The 21411-nt window shown below is 40.6% G+C and overlaps 1 protein-coding gene across 1 annotated transcript in view; it reads left to right on the forward strand.

The window, feature by feature from the left end:
• LOC131667616 (protein unc-79 homolog) overlaps window positions 1-21411 on the forward strand; it is a gene marked incomplete at its 3' end in the record, with an annotated part of 3688809 nt that overhangs the window by 3279892 nt on the left and 387506 nt on the right. The window lies entirely within an intron of this gene.

Here is a 21411-nt window from a genome sequence, read left to right on the forward strand (position 1 = left end):
CCTTAGTTGACGATTGCGTCGCGGTATTCAAAGCGTGCCTAAACTCGTGCAAATAACGGTCCCAGCTCCGGTGGTCTTTATCAACGAACATAGCAATCATGGTTTTCAGCGTCTTATTGACGCGTTCAACCGGATCGCTCTGCTGGTGATAGGCAGGGCACAAAACATGCTCGATGCCATGCTCTCGCAACATACCTTGGAAGATCACGCTCTTGTATGCTTTCGCATTGTCGCTTATCAAATACTCTGGCGTTTCCCATCTAAATAGAATTAATTCTTCCAAGGCAGCGGCGAGAGCAGGCCCATCTGCCGACCTAAGCGGTTTCAGTTCTATCCACTTGGTGAACAGATCTTGTGAACACGACCATGTAACGAAACCTGTTTTTGCTACGTGGTAGCTCGACTACGTCCGTGGCTACTACGGCCCAGGGGCGTTCTACTGCACGCTTTCCCATCAGACGGAGCGGCGCCTGTTGTACAGTCTTGTACTCCTGGCACTTTTTACACTCGGAAATAAAGGTACTAACGTCGTACCAAACGCCCGGCCAGTAGTACTCACGTGCTATCCTATCGTAAGTCTTTTCCCGGCCTAAATGTCCAGAGGAAGGCTCGCAATGAGCATCGCGCAACACGCATTCTCTATGCTCGACCGGCACTACCATGCGCCAACACTCTTCTCTGTTAGTGATCGGATCGAGCAAATGGTTCTGCATGAATTTATAGAGCGTGCTACCTTCTACTCTCCAAGTTCTATACTTTTTCGGCCTAGATAACACGTCCTGTATCCGTTGCAAATACCACTTATCGCTCGTGTCCTCAAACGCGCATACCTCATATTCGCCTTCGAATTCTCTAGATAGCGCGTCTGGCACATGGTGTAATGCCCCTTTCCTATGTACTGTCTCGCAGTCGTGCTGCTGAAACTCAAGTACCCACCTCTCTAACCGACCTGTAAGTTCTCTCTTATTCAAAATTTTCGTAAGCGCGCTATGATCAGTAACTACTATAAAGTGTGACCCCTCTATGTACGGTCTAAATTTCTTTACCGCGAATAGAACGGCTAAAAACTCTATCTCACTAACCGTGTAGTTACGCTCATGTGTGTTAAGCATTCGGCTGGCATAGCATATCGGATGCTCGCCATCGTCGAATATTTGAACTAGACACGCGCCTACCGCAAAAGATGAACCGTCGCAGTGCAAGTAGAAAGGGCGCGCGAAGTCCGGGCGCGCAAGAACAGGCGCCTCAGTCAACGCGCGCTTCAACCTTTCAAATGCGACTTGCTGAGCTTCACCCCAGTCCCATGGTTGATCTTTACGAATCAATTTTGTTAGAGGAACTTTGATATCACTCTCGTGTTCTATAAACCTAGCATACCAGCCTACCATACCGAGAAAGCGACGCAACTGAGCCACGTTGTTCGGAGCCGGGTAGTCTACGATCGGCTGCACTTTATTGTCGTCCGGTCGCAAACCCTCGCTGTCCAAGCGATAGCCCAAATACGTCACTTCTGTGCAGAAGAAATCCGATTTCTCGAGATTAACTTCCAAACCTACGCTTACTAATCTTTTTAACACCTTTTCTAACCAAAACACGTGACTTTCAAAGTCTGCGCTGACTACTAACAAATCGTCGAGATACCAGAAAACGTGCGGTTCGTATTCAGGCCCGAAAAGTGCGTCCATTACTCTCATGAACGTTGCTGGCGCGTTCACCAAACCGAAGGGCATTCTTTCAAACTCCCAGAGACCTAATCCCGGTACTGCAAAAGCTGTATACTGCTTGCTCGGTTCCGAGAGCGGAATCTGCCAGAATGCTGACTTTAAGTCAATTTTCGAAAGATGGACCGCGCCGCGCAACCTGTCTAAGATTGAGTCCATGCTTGGCATTGGATAAGCGTCAATCTTCGTTACTTTATTTACCGGCCTAAAGTCTAAACAAAACCTGTAACCTCCGTCTTGTTTCCGTACAACTACCGGCGCGCTACACCATTGACTGTTCGACGGCCTGATTATCTTTGCCTTCCACAGGCGCATCGTTTCTTCCTGCAGGAAGGCCAAGATTTTCGGCGACATTCGACGCATTGGCGTTTTAATCGGGCGCGCGTCACCGACATCGATGATATGTTCGATAACGTTGGTGACTGCCGGTGAATCACCAGACTCGGGGACGATCCGGCGGACGAGCGCCATGATCATCTCGCGCTGAGTCTCTTCGTACCGATTCAAACCTGCGCATTCCACAAACACGTCAACTGCTTCACTACCTTCGTCGGCAAATTGACACCAATCGCTCTGATCACCTGACCGCCAGGCACGATTCCCGAAATCAATGTTGATTTGCCAGTTCTTACAGAAATCCGCGCCTAATATCAGGTCGTGTTTTAAAGTTGACACGGCCGTCACGGTCAGCCAGGCGATTCTACCACCTATCTCAACACACAGTCTGAGATCGCCCAATGTTCGCGCCTTTTCGCCTGAAATACCTTGCACGAATATAGTTGGCGGCCTCAAACGTTCCTCGTATCTTTGTGCGAGTCTCGGTCCTACAACTGACACCTGAGCACCAGAGTCCAGCAGCGCGTTATAGACTTCATTGCCTATCTTCACCTTCAAGAAAAACCTATTTTCTGTCACGGCTACTAACGCTTGATCCGACTCTTCCGTTCTTAGTAAAGGTACTGAGCTATCCTCAGTCTCCCCCCTCACCGAAACGGACGGTGCGTCTGTACAGACAACCGGACGCTTGCCCAAAGCTACGGAGTTGGCGGGTTCGTCAAATATGTGCGCATTATCTATGCGCGAATTTGTTGAACCGGCCGTGTCGTCAGATGTGGAAGAGTCCACGTTCAGCTGAGTTTTGTTCTTTCCGACCGCATCCCACGCATCGTACTTAAACAAAGTTCCGCTTGTCGCCTCGTCCCGTTGTTCATGACCGGCCCTAGCACTAACGCGTTGAATCGAGGCTTTTCCGCCGCGCGAAATGCTCGATTTTTGGTTCTCTGGCTTTAGGGGCCCGTCCAACGCCGAGGAAATAGACTCTCCATTAACTACGAGATCTGGTCTCTCCAGCTTCTCGTCAGCTACATCGTAAACGACCTCTCTACCCGGCCTACAAACGACTTGCTTACTTTCGTTTGCTCCGACTCTAACTTCTCGTCTACACCAAATGCTACCGGCCTGCAAACGACTTGCTTTCTTTCGTTTGCATCCGATTCTAACTTCTCACCTATATCTAAAACTACCGGTCTACAGACGACTTGCTTTCTTTCGCCTGTATCCGATTCTATTTCTAACCTTACATTAATGATGCGATCGGAATCCCTTATTTCAACGCAACAACCGAGTTGCTCTTCCTTTTTAGCAGCTCGTCTATCCAAACCGCCCGTTCGATTTGCTTTAAGCAGGAGTCGCTGAGCGGTCGGCGGCTCCTGCACCCGAGTTTCCCTGTCTTACTTGACTACAAGTCGGACAATTTCGGAAGACAAATCCAACGGTCCCGCAAACCTGGCACTCTGGCTTGGCCTCCGTCGGTCTCGGCGGGCAATTGTTCGCATAGTGCCCCGGTTGTCGGCACTTATAGCAAACAATCGGCTGCGAATTCTGCGCAGCCGGGCACTGAAACCTTTGATGGCCAACCAGACCACACGCGAAACACGCGCCTGCAAAAGGACGTGGTCCTCTCGCGGCACCTGTTTGAGCGCCATTAGCTTGTCCACGCTGTTGTGGAATCAAACTCGGCGCAGAAAACATTGGCACCTGGGCGGCCGGCGGCTGCGCTGCAACGTTCTGCTGAGCTGCAATATTCGGTTGCGCTGCAACGTTCGGTTGCGCAGCCTGCTGCGAAGAGCGGTTCGTCGCCTGCGGCTTCGCGCCTTGGGCATTAGCCGCGGCAACTTCGCTCTTCGGCCCTTTGCCCTTGGCCTTTGCCTTCTTTCTGTTAGCGCGCGTTTCCTTAGCCGGTTCTACCGTTAAAACCTCGTCTAATTCGCTCGCGACCTGTTCTACCGTGACGACTGCCTTCTTTCCGACCAATTTCTTAGGCTCGGTATAAGCAGACTCTGCTACGAGCGTAACGTCCGCGCTCGGTGGACGTTGCCACTTTCTCCAACCTATCATACGATCTTCTAACGCTAGGCCGGCTTCCTTGAATTGGCTTAGGTCTTTAAACGCTTTGGTTTCAAGGTATCGCCTATACTGCGGATGCAACCCTTCCACAATAATGGCTACTTGCTTTTTGTCGGAAACCGGCGGATCGAAACGTCTCAAGATCGACTGGAAGGCCGCTACATATTCAGAGATGCGTTCGCGTTCTCCTTGCGACCTCTGCATCATTTCCCTATACAGCTGCTGTCTACTAAGCCGACGACAAAAATTGGCTGAAAAGCTCTTTCTAAATTCCGATAAAGTCGCCCATTGCTTTCGATTAAGTTCGTACCAAGTACGCGCCTTACCACGCAAACTAGTGCCTACAGCGTTTAGCAACTCTTTATCCGGAATTCTGTAAAAGCGTTGACAGTCCTCTAGTCCTGATAAATAGCTAATCGCGCTCGTATTACCATCATCCGAAAAACGAAGCGACCAGGCATTTAGCGCACTAACACCATCGGCTGGCACGCCATTAATATATTTAACGGGCTTTGGACTTTTCTTTTTCCTTTCAGCTTTCGTCGTCTTGTCGCTTCTACGCGACGCGCCTTTCCTATACTCTCCGATCTCTGACTCGGAGGAGCTCGAGAGGTCTACAGTGCTGCCATGATCCGGCAAAGTTTTTGCCTTGACCGGCTTACACTCCGACACTCTCGTTGAAGCTCTGGACTCCGAGTCCGAGTCTCCCTTTTCTCGCCTAAACACTCGCGCGCCTACGCTAACGGGCGCTCGCACAGCTCTTTCCCATTCAGAGATCCATGACTCTCTGTCCGATGGTGGGCACTCAGGAAAGAGGACCTGACTCACTGGCTGGGCGCTTGAGTGAACCTGGTAAACAGGGCTGGCGGCCGCTGGCACGTTGAGCGCCGCGCGGCCGGTCGTCGGATCGGCTTGCAACGGCTGTCGAGCCTGTTGCGCAGCCTGATTCGCACCACCCTGCATTGCCTCTCTCTCTACCCTATACACGGTGTTTGTGCCGTCAGTGATGCCTTGTTGCACTTCCCGCCGGTATATCCAACGCGGAACAGCTGTTATTGCATTCCATACCTGGCTCAAGGTGCCGGCACTACGTCTCTCTGTGTCGGGCGCATTCGTCGCGCGCGCGCCTCGCTCTGGGGGGGTAGTTTTTACTGGACTGGTTACCGGCGAGATAACCTCCTCGCGAATAGGCGTCATCGCTCTAGCACTCTGAGGCTGAGCCGTACTGACAGCGCCAGTTGCTGGTAAAATTACCTCCCCGCGGTCAGGAGTCGTAAGCCTAGCGCCCTGCAGCTGAGCTGGCCGATACAGAGCGGCAACACTTTGTGGCGTCAAAGTCGCCTGCCCTGGCAAGCCTGGCTCTACTGCCCTTGGTGACGTGACCCTAACGTATTCGACCGGACCAGTCTGGCTTTCGTCGCTGCTAACCGCCGCGTGTGTGGGTTCGCGGTGCGAAAGATCAGGCACGCGACCTTCTTTAAAATCGCTCGGTTGAAGCGGCGCTCCTAACTCTGGCCTTTCTAACGCAAGCGTAAAGCGCAAATAGCGTTCCCTCAACTCCTCGATTTCGCCGTGTAACGAAAGTCTCCTATGTCGCATTAACCGTAACAATGCGACCGGCTCTGTTGAGTCGATACGGCGCTTGACTTCCTTGACGCGGGCATCGCGGAGAATTCTACGCATGGTTACGCGATCCTTACATGCAAGCGGCATGGTGCGATCGAATCGTTAGCTAATAAAAAAAAATAAAATTCAAATGAAATAAATACTTAAAAAAACTATTTTCAAATCCAACGACGCGCGCGAGTTGCCAACAGACAGCTAACACACTAAAAGAAAAATATGAACGGAAAAACTATACTATATGTAACCAACCAAAGAAAATAATAAATGAACAGAATAAAAAAAAACTAAGCTCCTTCAGTGTACTAGGCTGGCAAGTTATCGCCTTGCCTAGAACCACAAAGGAATGCAGCGTTCGAACGTAAACACACTCGGACGCTCGAATTCTCGGAAGCGAACACGTGTTGGCGCGAGCGACCTTTGCGCGCCGCGACCTGATACACTAATGTTTCTAATTTCTACGTTTCTCTCAAACAAAGGCGCGTTGTTTTAACACGCTTTGCCCTTGCTAACAAAACGCGACAAAATCACTCTCACAAACCATACTACCGAATTAACCGTAAAAAAAAGGAAAATGTAATTACTAATGCTACTTTTTAGCTACTCGCGCACACACATACGAGCACTGCTCTCACCTCTGCTTTGCCCATCCCCACAAGGGATGCCATGTAATAGTGTCGGCCTGCAATGCCGATTAATTCATCACTATCACCAATTATTTATAAAGGGGGAAGGCAAGGGAGGCGGTGTATCGCTCCAAGCAAAGCAGGAAGGAGAACAGCGGGCAAAATAACTTCACACACAATTCGCTATACGCTCATTTATTATAAACGCACTACCACGAGTGCCGTCGAGAACACAAATCACTTATTACTATTAACACGCGAACTTATTCTAAACGAGATGACCGGCACGTTAGCGCCATGTCACCTCGTTAACCGGCTCAAACAATTACTTAAATTTACACACTGCCGAAAACTACGCCGGCTCGGAAAAGCCTGGCGTAGCAACGCGAACCGTGAGAATCGCCGAGGAAAGACAGAGGAAAGATAGAGATACATATAGAGAGAGAGGAATCGGTGACCTGACCAAATTGGTGGACGTCGCTGTTGCTGGCAGCCTTGAAGGTGTCCCACCGGCGGCTAGTCTGGAAAATTCCTCGCTGCTGCTTGGCCGGCGACCTGGCAGAAAAGGGTTGTCGGGTTCTGCCTCGGTGACGGCTTCTTGCAGGGCAGCTGCTGCGTCGCTGGCAGAGGAAGTCCCGTCCGGCCGATCTGCTGAGGAATGCTGACTTCTTCCGGACAAAGGGCAGGCAGCGATGGTCACCAGCTAAATCTCGACTGACTGCTGTCGCGCGCGTCGCGTCACTCTCTCTGGCGAGTGCGTGAGAGCCGGCTTCTCACGCTTTCTCCCACCACTCGCCTAATCGGCGGCACGCGGCAATGCCGGTCGCGACAAGTGCCGCGCGCCAAGCCCAATACTCAAACTATTGCTTTTCTCTCTCTCTCTCTCTCGCACTCTCAATACTCGAACGCGTCGTCGCGTCCACGGCTTCTCCTTCCACCGCTCTCGTGCGTAGCTGAAAAATAAAGGGCAGGCATCAGGCACGTGATAACAACGTGCGCTTGATGCCGGCCGTGCGCCTTTGCCTAGGAAGGAGAGGGAGATAAGCGAACGGTGCAGGCCATGACGGGCCTACACCGTCACAATGGCTTAAGCCAACAGGCACAAGAAGACGAATATTAAAATTTTTAGTAGACACCGGAGCAGGCCTCTCAATAATCAAAGACTCAGTACTGGATAAAAAAACTTGTAATCCCATTAAACAGCCGATGCATGAGAGAAAAACAATTCAAATAGTGAATGGACCACATACAATGTACGGCCAATGCAAACTCAAAACTTTCGGAAAGGACTTTATTTACAATGTAGCTGCAGACTCATTTCCGCTTGACGCCGACGGACTTTTAGGCAGAGATTGGCTCAAAAACTATCAAGCTATAATAAATACTACAGACGAAATAATAGAAATCAAAGACGAACACAAAAACATATTAAGTTTTAAGTTTAATAGAGAACTCACACCGCTTCAACCTGGAATAAATATTCTTACTGTCAAAATTAATGAGCCGGACGGAGATTATATCATTATAGATCAAAAAAACATAGTGACGCCTGCAATTTATAACGTAAGGGATGGAAAAGCGAAATTAAGTTGCATAAATAATTCAGAGAAACAAGTCAATATATACACTGACTTACACATAGAACAATTCAAAGAAAACATTTCAATATTAAACAATAACATTCCTAACGACCAGAGGAAAGCGCTTCTACAACAGTTCTATTCTCAAGAAAGTAATATCTATGCAACGCAGGATAGGGACAAACTTATTACTGAAAATACACGGGTTTCACACCTGCCGCAAGAACAAGCCAATGCTATCTTAACACTTGTTAGAGCTTTCTCGGATATATTTCAACTTGAAGGAGATGCCGCCCCTTCACTCGATGACGTATATCACCGAATAGATTTAACTACAGCTCAGCCTATCAGTTCAAAACTATATCGACACCCGATGGCATTGCATAAAGAAATTGATAAACAAATCACGGACCTTGAAGAAAGAGGAGTAATAGTGAAGTCAAATTCGCCCTTCCTTTCGCCCGTATGGTGTGTACCTAAGAAAATGGATGCCTCAGGGGTACAGAAGTATAGAGTAGTAATTGACTTTCGGAAATTAAATGAATACACACTCCACGACAACTATCCGCTACCCTCAATAGATGAAATCTTAGATCAATTAGGAGAAACAAGATACTTTAGCGCGTTTGACCTTTTTAGCGGTTTTTTATCAGGTCCCTGTATTACCAGAGCACCGCGAACGAACAGCATTCAGCACCCACAAAGGACATTGGGAATTTAAACAGATGCCAATGGGACTCAAAAATGCACCCGCGACCTTTCAGCGCATAATGAATTTAAAACTGCAAGGATTAATTGGCACAATATGCTTTGTATATCTAGACGATATCATAGTATATTCAAAAACATTTGAAGAGCACCTGCAAAATTTACAAACTTTATTTCAACGACTGAGGAAGACAAAATTAAAACTAAAACCAGATAAATGCGAATACGTAAAGGCAGAATTAGAATACCTTGGACACTTAATTACAAAAGAAGGAGTTTTACCGAACCCAAGTAAGATAGACTGTATAAGGAACTACAAACAACCCGTTAATCAAAAAGAAGTACGCCAGCTATTAGGTCTATGCGGATATTATAGAAAATTCATCAAAAACTACGGTAAAATAATCGTACCTTTAAATAAGCTCATGTGTAAGGACCAAAAGTTTGAATTTACTCATGAATGCCAAGAGGCCTTCAAAACATTGAAAGAAAAATTAACCTCAGCGCCTATATTACGTTACCCAAACCTCGAAGAATTATTTATACTCACAACCGATGCAAGTAACGAAGGACTCGGAGCAATATTAAGTCAAGGAGATTACAAAAAGGGAAAAGATTTACCTTGTGCATACGCATCACGAGCACTTAATAGCGCAGAGAAAAACTACTCGACCACTGAGAAAGAATTGCTCGGAGCCGTCTGGGCTATAAGACATTTTAGACACTTTTTATATGGAAAGCCATTTATTCTCATAACCGACCGTGCACCTTTGGCAGGACTAATCAAGACCAAGTCACCCGAAATCGGATCGAGGATATTTAAACTACTTCTTAAAATAGCTGACTTTCAGCCAATGGTTGAATATAAAAAGGGTAGATTAAATACCAACGCCGACGCACTTAGCCGAGCATTTTGCACTGAAACTCTTTGCAGCATTGTATGGACGCGAGACAGTTACCCTGCTCTCACTATCACAAAGGACAAATGGCAATCGACGCCAGCAACAAAATTATTGAAGGAGTCGACCGAAAAGGGGACTAAAGTGTTAGAATTTAGTGAAGATTTTACCCTACAGGAAGTTGAGAACTCGATCAGTCACCTAAGAATGGTAGCAACATCAAACGGCATTAATCGGCTCTACATAAAAAGGAAACATCGTTATGAAAAACCAGTTGATGCAAACAAAACTATCAAGTCTGCTCCCCTAGCTGACCCGGATATAGCTAGTGAGCAACCTAAGACTACGGCAAGACCATTATCGCCAATAACAAACGATGTTGAAGATTCAGATCTGCCTTTAAAACAACGACTACCTCGCCAGCGAGGAAGGCCAAAAATAAAGTCGCAAGTTATTATGAATAATAAATGTAAAGGAGACGTAATTTTGGAACCTTCTGAAGAGCTTATAACTAATCCACTGCCCGTAGTAATAGACATTCTTAATAAACTCAAAGCTGATGAAACTCTAGAATTCAGAAAAATCGATCACAGTACATCTCAAAAATTAATTCAGAAATTTGCTGAAATGGCCAAGAAAATGAGGCGGCTAACTCTCTACATTAAAAGCACAGAGCAGCAACACGTAAATAATGAAGCTACACAAAAAACACTACTAGGTAGGGCACACGGTGAAACACACTGGAAGCAAGATAAAATGACAATTGAGCTTAGAAAATACTGTTGGGAAACAAAAACAGAGGATATAAGAAATTGGATCGATTCGTGTGAACATTGTCGTAATGAGGAGATAAAGAAACGATTCCGAGCGCCAGGCACACTCATTGAAGCACCCTCAGATATCAACGAAATCTGGTACATAGACCATGCGCAACCAAAGAAATATTTATATTTATTTGTAATCGAAGCACTATCAAGATATGTAAAGGTCATAATTCTAAATAGTTTCGATGAAACCACAGATGCCCTTAAAAACCTATTCTGTGAATGGGGGACGCCTAAAAAAATAATATCCGATAACGGCTCAACATTTCATTCAAAGTCATTTCAAAAGCTATTAGAACAATATGGAGTAAGCCACTATCCAGTTACGACTCTACACCCTCAATCGAATGGAATTTGCGAGAGAGTTATTGGCACACTCAAAAATAAAGTTACTCGAGCGCTAGAAAACAACCGATCACACATACCTACAGTAATGAGCTACAACAATACAATACACCCAAGCACAGGATTTTTACCTTACGAACTCTTTTATGCCCGTGCACCACGTGAAATGATAACCGGTCCTCTGCTACGAGATATTATCGAAGGAAGATTCCACAAAGCCAATCGAGATAAAATCACCGCAAAAGTAAAGATCGATAAAAGTAAACAGAGAAATAAAAAATTAGTGGACTCACGACAAGCATTAAAATTTAAACCAGAATTACAGCAACAAGTGATGTTCAAGTTAGGGAACGCATATCAAGGGCCGGGAACAATACTTACAATAAATCGAAATGCTAATACCACACAGATATTATATAATAATGCTTTATTTAGACGACATTTCAATCAATTAAAGCCATTGCCTGACGTTTTTATTTCAGATGAGGGAACTCTTAGTGCTACTCAACATATTCATTAATGTACAAGGAAAAATCAGTATAACACATCAATCTGTACCATTGCTGAGACAGAATTTCGGCACTGCTTTTCTTTACGAAGATACTTGGACCATAGTCAATCATATTAACTTGACTGTACTCCTACTTAACGGAAGAGAAATTGAACAGCATTTAGATCTCATAACTACCACGTGTAGTGGCTACAAGTGTCAAACTAAAGATTTCATTGCACACCAGAAACGCCGATTACGCAGTCTAACGCAGAAGTTATCGCTTTTTCAGCCACACCCTGTAGAAGCCAAAAACAGAAAAAAAAGAGGCTTATTTAACTTTGTCGGATCAGTCAACAAATTTCTTTTTGGTACAATGGACGCAAATGACGCAGAGTACTATAATCAAGAAATCGACAAACTATATAACCATACAGGGAAAGCCCTGCTAGCAGTAAGAAATCAAACAATATTTATGCAGGATACTTTTAATGAATTTTCAAAAGAATTTCATACATTCAAGAATAACGAGCAGGAATTGTTAAATTGGAGTAGGAAAATGAAATCTGTATTTACAGACTATCAGGCAAACACAATGATACATCTATCACTTGAAGAAATCGACGTAGCGATTGAAGAATACGATAATTATATTACAGAGTTATTTACGGCTATAAACATTGCTCGAAACGGCTTATTATCACCAGCACTTATGAAGCCAGAAACACTCATACAAGGTCTACGTGAAGCATATGAACAAAATGTATATATCGACATACTTTTACCACCTCACATAAATAATTATTTCTCTATTATACAGTCCATGACATTTTCATCATACATATCCAAAGCAGGACTTACAATAGTTACTAAATACCCCATTGCACATGCAGATCCTTATGAAATTCTAAAGTTACGAGCACTACCTTTTGAAAGTCGCTTAAACGTACTTGGATTGTTCGATGTAACACAGCAATACATACTCGTATCAAAGGATAACACTAAATACACGACTATTGATGACGTTAACACATGCTCACGCAATGATCAAGGAAGACTATGCCCAATTCAGTTCTTTCCAAAACGCCTGCAGTCACTAGATAATTGTGAAAGACTTCTCTTTGACGATGTAACGAAATGCCCGCCAAAGTACTTTGCATTATCGCAACCCTTCATACAAAGATTAAACAACACCAGCTTTTACATACTACCTACCGCTGTGATGCAGTTTAGTCTCTTCTGTCGTTCTTATATAAAGGATTTACAAATAGAGCAACCAACTGTTGTACAACTATCTGACGGATGTTTTCTTACTAATGTTGATTACAGACTCGAAATCACACATGACGTACGTACTCACACTGAAAGCTACCCAAAAATAGACATTCCATCACTTCCACAAAATACCTCATCCGTGATTCCTACATTAACCTTACAAACGCACCACTTAGAGAATTTACACACAAAAGCGTCAAATTTAAAACAAATCGAGGAGGAGCTTGAATTATTATCAAAGGAACAACGTCATCACTCCTATATCGCTACCGCCGTAGATTACCTGCACTACGCTGGATACATTGCGCTCGCACTTATAGCAATTTATATTAGTTATAAGATAGGGTTGTTTAGTGCCATAGCTGTATTTTTACGATATATTTTTAGACGTCTTACAGGACATTGTTGTTGTCATAATCGTGCATCCTCTTCAGATATAGTTACCTACACTCATTGCTCTAACGTTAAAGCTGTTGTCGATCCGATTAATAATGATATTGTCTGTAACTCTTTTATGTTGCACAAAGTGCCACCACAGGTTGCGAACATATTGTGAGATTCTTGAGGACAAGAATCAGCTTAAGGAAGGGATTGTCATGCGAACTAATAATAAAATAATATAGTTATCTCCTGTAGCTAAGAACATATGTTATACACGCGTATTCGTTGCACACGTGGGCCGACTGAAGTAGAAGACATAAGAAAGGCCGAAAGAAACAAACTGTACGCGGTAAATACATGATAGACCAGAAATGAAATAGAACATAGACAGCTGCAAACCTAAATAAACAATTAAGCGATATGACTCTCTCGGTTTCCAGGATATACTTATTCCTGAAGGAAGTGGTAGGGACTTATCTTAAGTTTGTGAGCCCCCGAGAGGGACAAGCGCAGGCAGTCCTGTACACGATCTCGCCTTGTAAAGACATCTCTCTGGAGCTCTGTGACTTTATAATAAAAGTATTATTATATAAGTCGCGATGTCGCCGTCAGTCGCGATGTCGCCGTCAAGCGGTGCGGAGGTGCAACCGCCTGACGCATCATCGCTACATAAGCATTTCAAGTGTCACCCAAATACAAAAGTAGGAGCAGTTGTGTGTCTAGTATGTGGAAATTTCTATCATACGAGTGAAATAGTAACAAAAATCAATGCAGGAAATGCAATTAAATTGATAAATAGTTCGTTCATAATATGCCAGGAACATCCAAATTTTGCACTAACTTCAAACTTACCATATGGTAACTTGAGTGAACAAGCAAGTGCTTTCATGGCACAGTTCAAACTTGTAAGCAGAGAGGAAATAAAACAAGAAATACTAAATGAACTCGTGCATGAGAAACAAATAATGAATGATAACGATGAACATATGGATTTAACACAAGCGAATTAGATGAAATACAACAACTAAAAGCTGAAAATAACTTATTAAAAGAACTCTACAAAGAAACAAAGGAAAAAAATGAATTACTAAATGAATTACTCATCAAAGAAAAGCAAAATAGGAATGAGTTATTAACAAAAGAAAAGAAAAACAAACGAAATAACATATTTAAAAATTCATATGCTGAAACATTGAGTTTACCAAAGCCTAAGCCAAAAAAAGTACCAAGACTTATTATCAAACGAACTAATAAAAATGATACCACTAATTTAGAAAATACCGTAGCTCATTATCTGATCAAAGATAAAACAATACAAACAAAAAAAATTAAAATAGTAAATAATGATACTATCATAATTAACTGCATGAATGAAGAGAGTATTAACAATATAGAAAAAACATTACACAAAAAAATACACACGTTTGCTAAAATTGAAAAAGAGCAAATTAGGAAACCAACTGTTAAAATTACTGGCATCAGCAAATCTTTCACTCAAAATATGCGAGACATGGAGTCAGATATAAACCAAAGAAATTTCCACAATTATGATGACAAAGGTAAAGTAATACACTCATACACTAATGAGAAATTGCAAACTATGACAGTTATAATGGAGGTATCAGCTAATTTGTACAAACACATTAGAGAGAATAAAAGCAGACTTTTTGTTGGTTGCCAAAACTGCAAAGTCTATGACATTATAAATACAAGCCCTTGTTATAACTGTGCTAGGTTTGGACATAGTGGAAGCAGATGTAAAAATGAAGCCACGTGTTACAAATGCGGCGGTAATCACACTGGTAGTCAATGTAATAATAAAACACAAACATGTCCTAATTGCACATACCACAATACTAAATACAAAACTAAATTTGATACTCAACACAGTGCAATTGACAGCCAATCTTGTGAAATTTTAAAAACAAAAATAAACAAATACATTGAAATGACAGACTATCCGATAATGCCAACGCACCAACGCTACTTCGGAAAAATAGAACGCTCGGCTGCAGAAAAACCAACAATTAACGCGCGTCCTGCTCTATCAAGCGGCGCATCATTAGCGTCATTAGCCTCCATATCTTCGCTCAACTTACATGGTAACAACAATACGAAATACAAATAAAAATGCATCCCATCGATGAAAATATTAGCAACGAAATTATTATTAATAACACTGACGAATTAAATGAGCACATAATAGCAGAAAAGGAAATTATTATCTGTGTCAATATCAGAAGTTTGAATGCCAATTACACCAAACTTCTAACATTTATAAACAACCTACAAAAAAAACCAAGTGTTATAATATGTACTGAAACATGGAATTTACAACATTTCCTAGTCTTCAATATTGAAGGATACAGTATGTACTATAACAATAGTAGTATTAACAAGGCTGATGGCGTTGTGACCTACATCAGAGACGACATAATTGAATCAACAGAAATAATTCAAATACAAAATTTAAAAATTTTACAAACTACAATACAGTTAGAAAATGAAAAAACTATACTGTTAGCAGCTATATACAGATCACATGACCTACACAAACCACAATTCATACAATCAATCAAAACATACATAACTCAACACATAAAGAAAAAAAATTCAATACTAATAGGCGATTTCAACTGCGACATTTTAAGTCAAGACCCTTGGGATCAAGAATTCTTGCAAATGTTAATGGAAAAAGGACACCATCCAGGATTTAATACGATTACCAGACCTTCGCTGGACAACAACAACAGTGGAACATGCATAGATAATTTTTTTATAAAAATGGAAAATCACGCATACAAAACTTTTAACGTCAACACCCCGTTCAATGACCATTATCCTCTAATAATGGCGTTGCAGAACAAAACAAAAAGCATAAATCACTCACATAATAAAAAACAAATTAATTACCGAAAACTTCAACATATAGCTCAAACTTTAAACTGGAATGAAAATAGTGAAACTAATGATACAAATCAATCTATCAATAACTTAATCATGAAAATTCAATATTGCCTTAAACAGGCAGAAAAGAAAAATGTCACAAGCAAAACTATTAATAGCTTGAAGCCAAGAAAAAAATGGATCACCAAAGGCATAATAAACTCATGTAAAACTAAAGAAAACCTATATATTGAATGGAAAAATAATCCTCACGATACAATTAAAAAAAATAATTATAAAAATTTTATCAAAATTTTAGATAAGATAATTGCAATAGCAAAAGAAAACTACGATAAAAAAATCATAGAAATGGTGCAACATGATCCTAAGAAATTATGGTCAGTTGTCAACAACAAACTAGGGAGAAATACTCAGAATAACAAAACTATTGATTACATCACGGACAAAAATAATAGAATCATCAACCCAGAAGAAATTGCAAACAAAATGAACACATTTTTTTGTGAAATCGGAACGGAACTTAGCAATAATATAATACAACCGCGAAATGCAACGCTCAACCTTCCAAAAATAAACCCGAAAACAATATTTTTAAATTATACGAATGAACAAGAAGTAAAAAAAATAATTGGCAGACTAAAAAACAAAAAAGGAGGAGTTGATGGAATTAATTCATTATTATTAAAATCATTAATCCATTACGTATCTAAACCACTTGCACTTGCTATAAATAAGTGCATTATTAATGAAACTTGGCCTGATGCTTTGAAAGAAGCGGATATTATACCAATCCACAAATCAAAAGAAAAACATTTAGTAAATAACTACAGGCCTATTTCTCTAATCTCCAACATAGCTAAAATCTTTGAAAAAATAATACATAGAAGAATTCAATCTTTCATTGACAACTGTAATTTGCTTTCCACAAATCAATTTGGCTTTCGAAAAAACAGAAGCACAAAACATGCACTAAATTATATTTCAAACAACATTTATGAACAATTAGATGCAAGTAAACCTATAACAATAACTTTTCTGGATCTTGCCAAAGCCTTCGACACGGTTGACCACAAGATACTGTTACAAAAATTATACAACTATGGTATTAGGGGTAGTACCTATAACCTTATCAAAAGCTACCTAACAAATAGAAAACAATGTGTGAAGGTAAATAATGCAAGTAGCGATAAATAAATAGTAAAAATGGGTGTTCCTCAAGGAACTATACTGGGTCCGCTACTCTTCCTGCTATACATAAATGATCTACTAACGATTCTACCAGAAAAATCCATACTATCTTTTGCAGATGATACAGCAATCATAGCTAAAGGTAAGAATTGGAAAGAAGCTGAAACTAATATGAACAGTTATCTAAAAAAAGTGGGAATTTGGCTTGCTCTTAATAAACTATCTTTGAATATAGACAAGACATCGTACATGGAATTTGGAAATTATCATGACAGTACGCCAAAAAATCTGAAAATTGAAATCTTAGGACATCCAATACACCGAGTCGAAAACATAAAATATCTTGGAGTTACTTTTGACAGTTATATGAAATGGGATTTACATCTACAAATCCTATACCAAAAAACAAAATATCTAACTTTTGTCCTATATAAGCTATCAAAAATAATGAATACTAGTACATTAAAAATGATCTATTACGCACTCTTTCACAGCATAATGACCTATGGAATTATAGCATGGGGAGGAGCGTACACAGGTCGAATTAAAGTAATACAAAACTTACAAAATAAATTACTAAAAATAATCTATAAAAACCAATTTGTGACACATGAATACCCACTTAACTTAGATCAATGCTTTTCGTTGGAATCTCTACTATTCCACTATGATACTTTTAAGGACAAATATATTGGAAAAGAAAGAAAAACAAGATTCGCCTCAATCCAACACCCAAAAAGAACACTAACTATCAGCATAAAAAACAGTTATGTAAGAGCAATTATGTTATACAATAAACTACCTAATGACTTAAAAACAATTAGCAACACGACAACAAGGAAAAACAAACTTAAAAAATGGATCAAAGGAAACCCAATATGGCAAATAGATTAAACTGCAAAAATATAAAACAATTAATTGATCTCTATGGTACTCTGTATCCGACATCGGAAGTCCATGAGGATGCAGTAGACCATAACAAATTAATACTAGATATTAGAACATTTATTTGTGCAAATAACAATTGCAATTTATCTCATATAAGATCACACAAAAGAATCACTCAGTATAACTATGAAAAAATGCTGAAAGGATCAACACAAGACATCAACAGGATCACAAAGCTAGCTAACAGCCTCTTGAATAATATGAAAACAACGACAGCTACACAAATTAACAGAATAAAATTTACCAAGTCCACACTCGAAGAACATAACATAAACAGTAATAACAAAATGTCCATAGAAACAGTTTTCGATGCCATTGATGAGATGGCATATGAAAATAACTATAGAGCACTGTCAAGAAAACCGATGCCAGCCCCTGGAAAACTGATAGAACAACCAAATTGTATCAGAATGACCTATGGAGACATAAACTATCTAGGCAACAATAAAGCCCTGTTAAACTTTGACAGAGGTATTCAAGGAACACAAATTTTCAGGAACTCAGCATCACCTCTAAAATATCAACTTCAATACCTAGACATTATAGTTGTCGATGACATAGTGTTCACCTCAACTTGCAAATGTGTCTCGATCAAACAACACAAAGAAATTTTTCCACACTATAGAGAAACTTGCGCAATAGGACTAACATGTCCAGCAAGATTAACAAGCACAGAACGTGTCATCTACAGAAGAACCAAGAATGCAACACCAGGATATTTCACTACAGCTAGACAGATGCTAAACAGAACATGGGATTAGAACAACAAATTAGGAATATCTTTACACAAATTATTAATTAGTTTTAAGTATTAGTTTTAGTTTATTAAACATGCCAGACCAGCGTACAGGAAGAAATTCCTCTGCTGGATTACATGTATGTAATGTATTTGTATATCATTAATTATTATTAATGTATATTTACTCTGGACATAAATAAATAAATAAATAAATAACTGCCGACTTCGACGCCTAGATTCCTGCAAGTACCCACACGCGCCTTATAACTCGACTATCGCTACCGCAGCGTGTAAAACTTGCCGTGACATTCATCAAAATTGGATGACATCAACCAGCATTCACATAAAATGGATCGCTACTCTAAAGTAAAATACTCTCGTCTTCCACAGGAAGACCCGGATGAAAAGAAGAACAAAGAATCATCGACATGGAAACAAAGTATTTCTAAATTTTCGAGCAATACTAAAAATTTTCCTGAACAAAAAGGCTATCAGAAGTTCAATAACGAAAAGAAGAAATAATCATATTTATACATGTCATCATTGTACACCACCTCAACTAATAAATAAACATTTTTTTGTCTAAATTCTATGTTGTATAAATTTTTTTGTTGATAAAAAAAATACAAAATTTATTATAAAAAGATGAACTGCTGCTGCTGCTGCTGCTGTCATCGTCAGAGTCAGCGAAGAATTTCGCTTTTTTGGGATGGTTTAATAAAGAATAAAAGAATATTTTTTTGTATCAATTGAAACAAAAATTTTTTTTATTGATAAAAAATATATCTTATTCTACATGTTTTAAAAAAAAATACATATTATTCTACTAATTATTTACTTAAAAACAAAATCACTATAGAAATCCTTCAACGACGTCATCGCTCTCTTTCCAATCCATACAACAGCCATCGATATAAAACTTTTTCATTATTTTAACGTTTTGATGTGCACATGTCGTTACGTATTTTCCGTTATGATTAGGGCACACGTTAACTAATTTTAATTATTCGAAAGGCGAATAGCCCCAATCATTCAAATCGAAAACTTTGAGGCCATATCGTTCTAACCATTTTTTTTTCAAATCTCCGGAAACAAAAATTTTTGTGGCATCTGTGAGTGTATCTGTGATGATGAATTTATGCTCTTCGTATTTATAATCGCCAGAGTTCCATGTTAATCCATGATAGTATAGTTCTAACCAGAGATTTTCTCGCTTATATTTCTCCGTTAGCCTTCGCCATGGAAAGGGAGGTTTGAACAAGCGTACGAGCGGTTCTTCGTTGTAGTTAAGTGGGAGTATCTAACTCTTTCACGGCATAAGTTTTGCCAGGCATCATGAAGCCTTGCATATCAACTACGTACTCCATTGCGATAGAAAGCTACTACTGAGCTGCTTAAGGAAAGAGTCAATTCTTTAATATCCTTCCCCCCTCTCCTAAATAAGTTTCTTCACATCTCCATTTATCGGATTATACTGAACGATGCGATCGTGTAGAATAAGACAATACGCTGTAGTTCCTTCGGGAATATTTTCTCTGGTTTCGAACTCCAAGCGCACATCTACTGGAGCAGTCTTTAATGATTCGTTTTGTTTCGAACAGTCTTTCGAACTACGAGTGGCATGTAATTTTTATATTCGAGTTTTTTGAGCATCGGTTCGGCATCCTTACCGTAGTATACGTTTTGAAAATTGGCATACATATCGTACAACATTGCGTACTGGTTTTTACTGTAATCAATGTTGAGATTACCGTACGGATAGCACTGAGAGTTGAGGTACATTTTTACATTTCTGATGTTACAATGATCAAATATACTAGCGTTAGAGTTTGGTTCATTTTTTCGATTGATTTGGAAGGCTAAGATGACGTAGCGTGGTTTCTCCAACTGATTTGTCGTTTTAACTGTCCAGACGTGATTTGTGTTTGCAGGCAGCGCTGGATATTCGTACAGTTCCCAACTACGAAAACTCATTGAAATACTTCGTTCGCTTTTTAGAAAGTCGAGTAGACGTATTTTCTTTGCATTCGATGCAGTCACATAGGGCATAAGCCATTCGAGACGTGTTACATTAATCTTGAATTCTTCGTAAGCTTCAACGTTGGCCACGGTCTTCTTCGTTTGATAAACTGCATTTAAATCAGTACTCGATCTTACGAGAATTAATTCATGTTTCATATTCACTAGCACTTTGCGATAGTCCTCAGCGAATCCAAGTATGAAGCTCAGAGGAATCAAAATGTCAAAGTCGCCATTAGCATTAGTTATATTACGGTCCTCTTGTTCTAAGGTATTTATCCATCCGGCATTTTCGGCAATCAAGGTTTGACTTGGAGTGAGAGATAACCAGTTCTTCATAACGGTTATGAGACCAACGTTCTTACATTTATCTATTTCTATAGCATTCAGCTCATACCTAATTTCTTCAAATATGTGACAAATGGCATTATTAACAAAATCAGTATTCGTTAACAAAGTGTTATTGTTGCTGCGTAATCGTCCACAAATGTGTAACGAGCTGCGAGATGGTAAAAGGCACAAGTCTTGATGTTGAATTGATATACGAATCTCGTCACTATTTTTGAACTATGAATTGGTGTAAGGTTGATGAGCGTGGATCTCGTAATGAGCCAAAGATTCATCGAAGACGACAGGTGACTGTATTTCTAGAATGTTCTCCATTGTTTCGATGAAAGCAGCAGCAAAAAGAAAAAATTAGGCAATTTATTTTCCACCTGGAACTACTCTTAA

This window comes from Phymastichus coffea, unplaced genomic scaffold, assembly GCF_024137745.1.
Source record: "Phymastichus coffea isolate CEN01 unplaced genomic scaffold, Cenicafe_Pcof_1.1 PCOF00005, whole genome shotgun sequence".
NCBI classification, from domain to species: Eukaryota; Metazoa; Arthropoda; class Insecta; order Hymenoptera; family Eulophidae; genus Phymastichus; species Phymastichus coffea.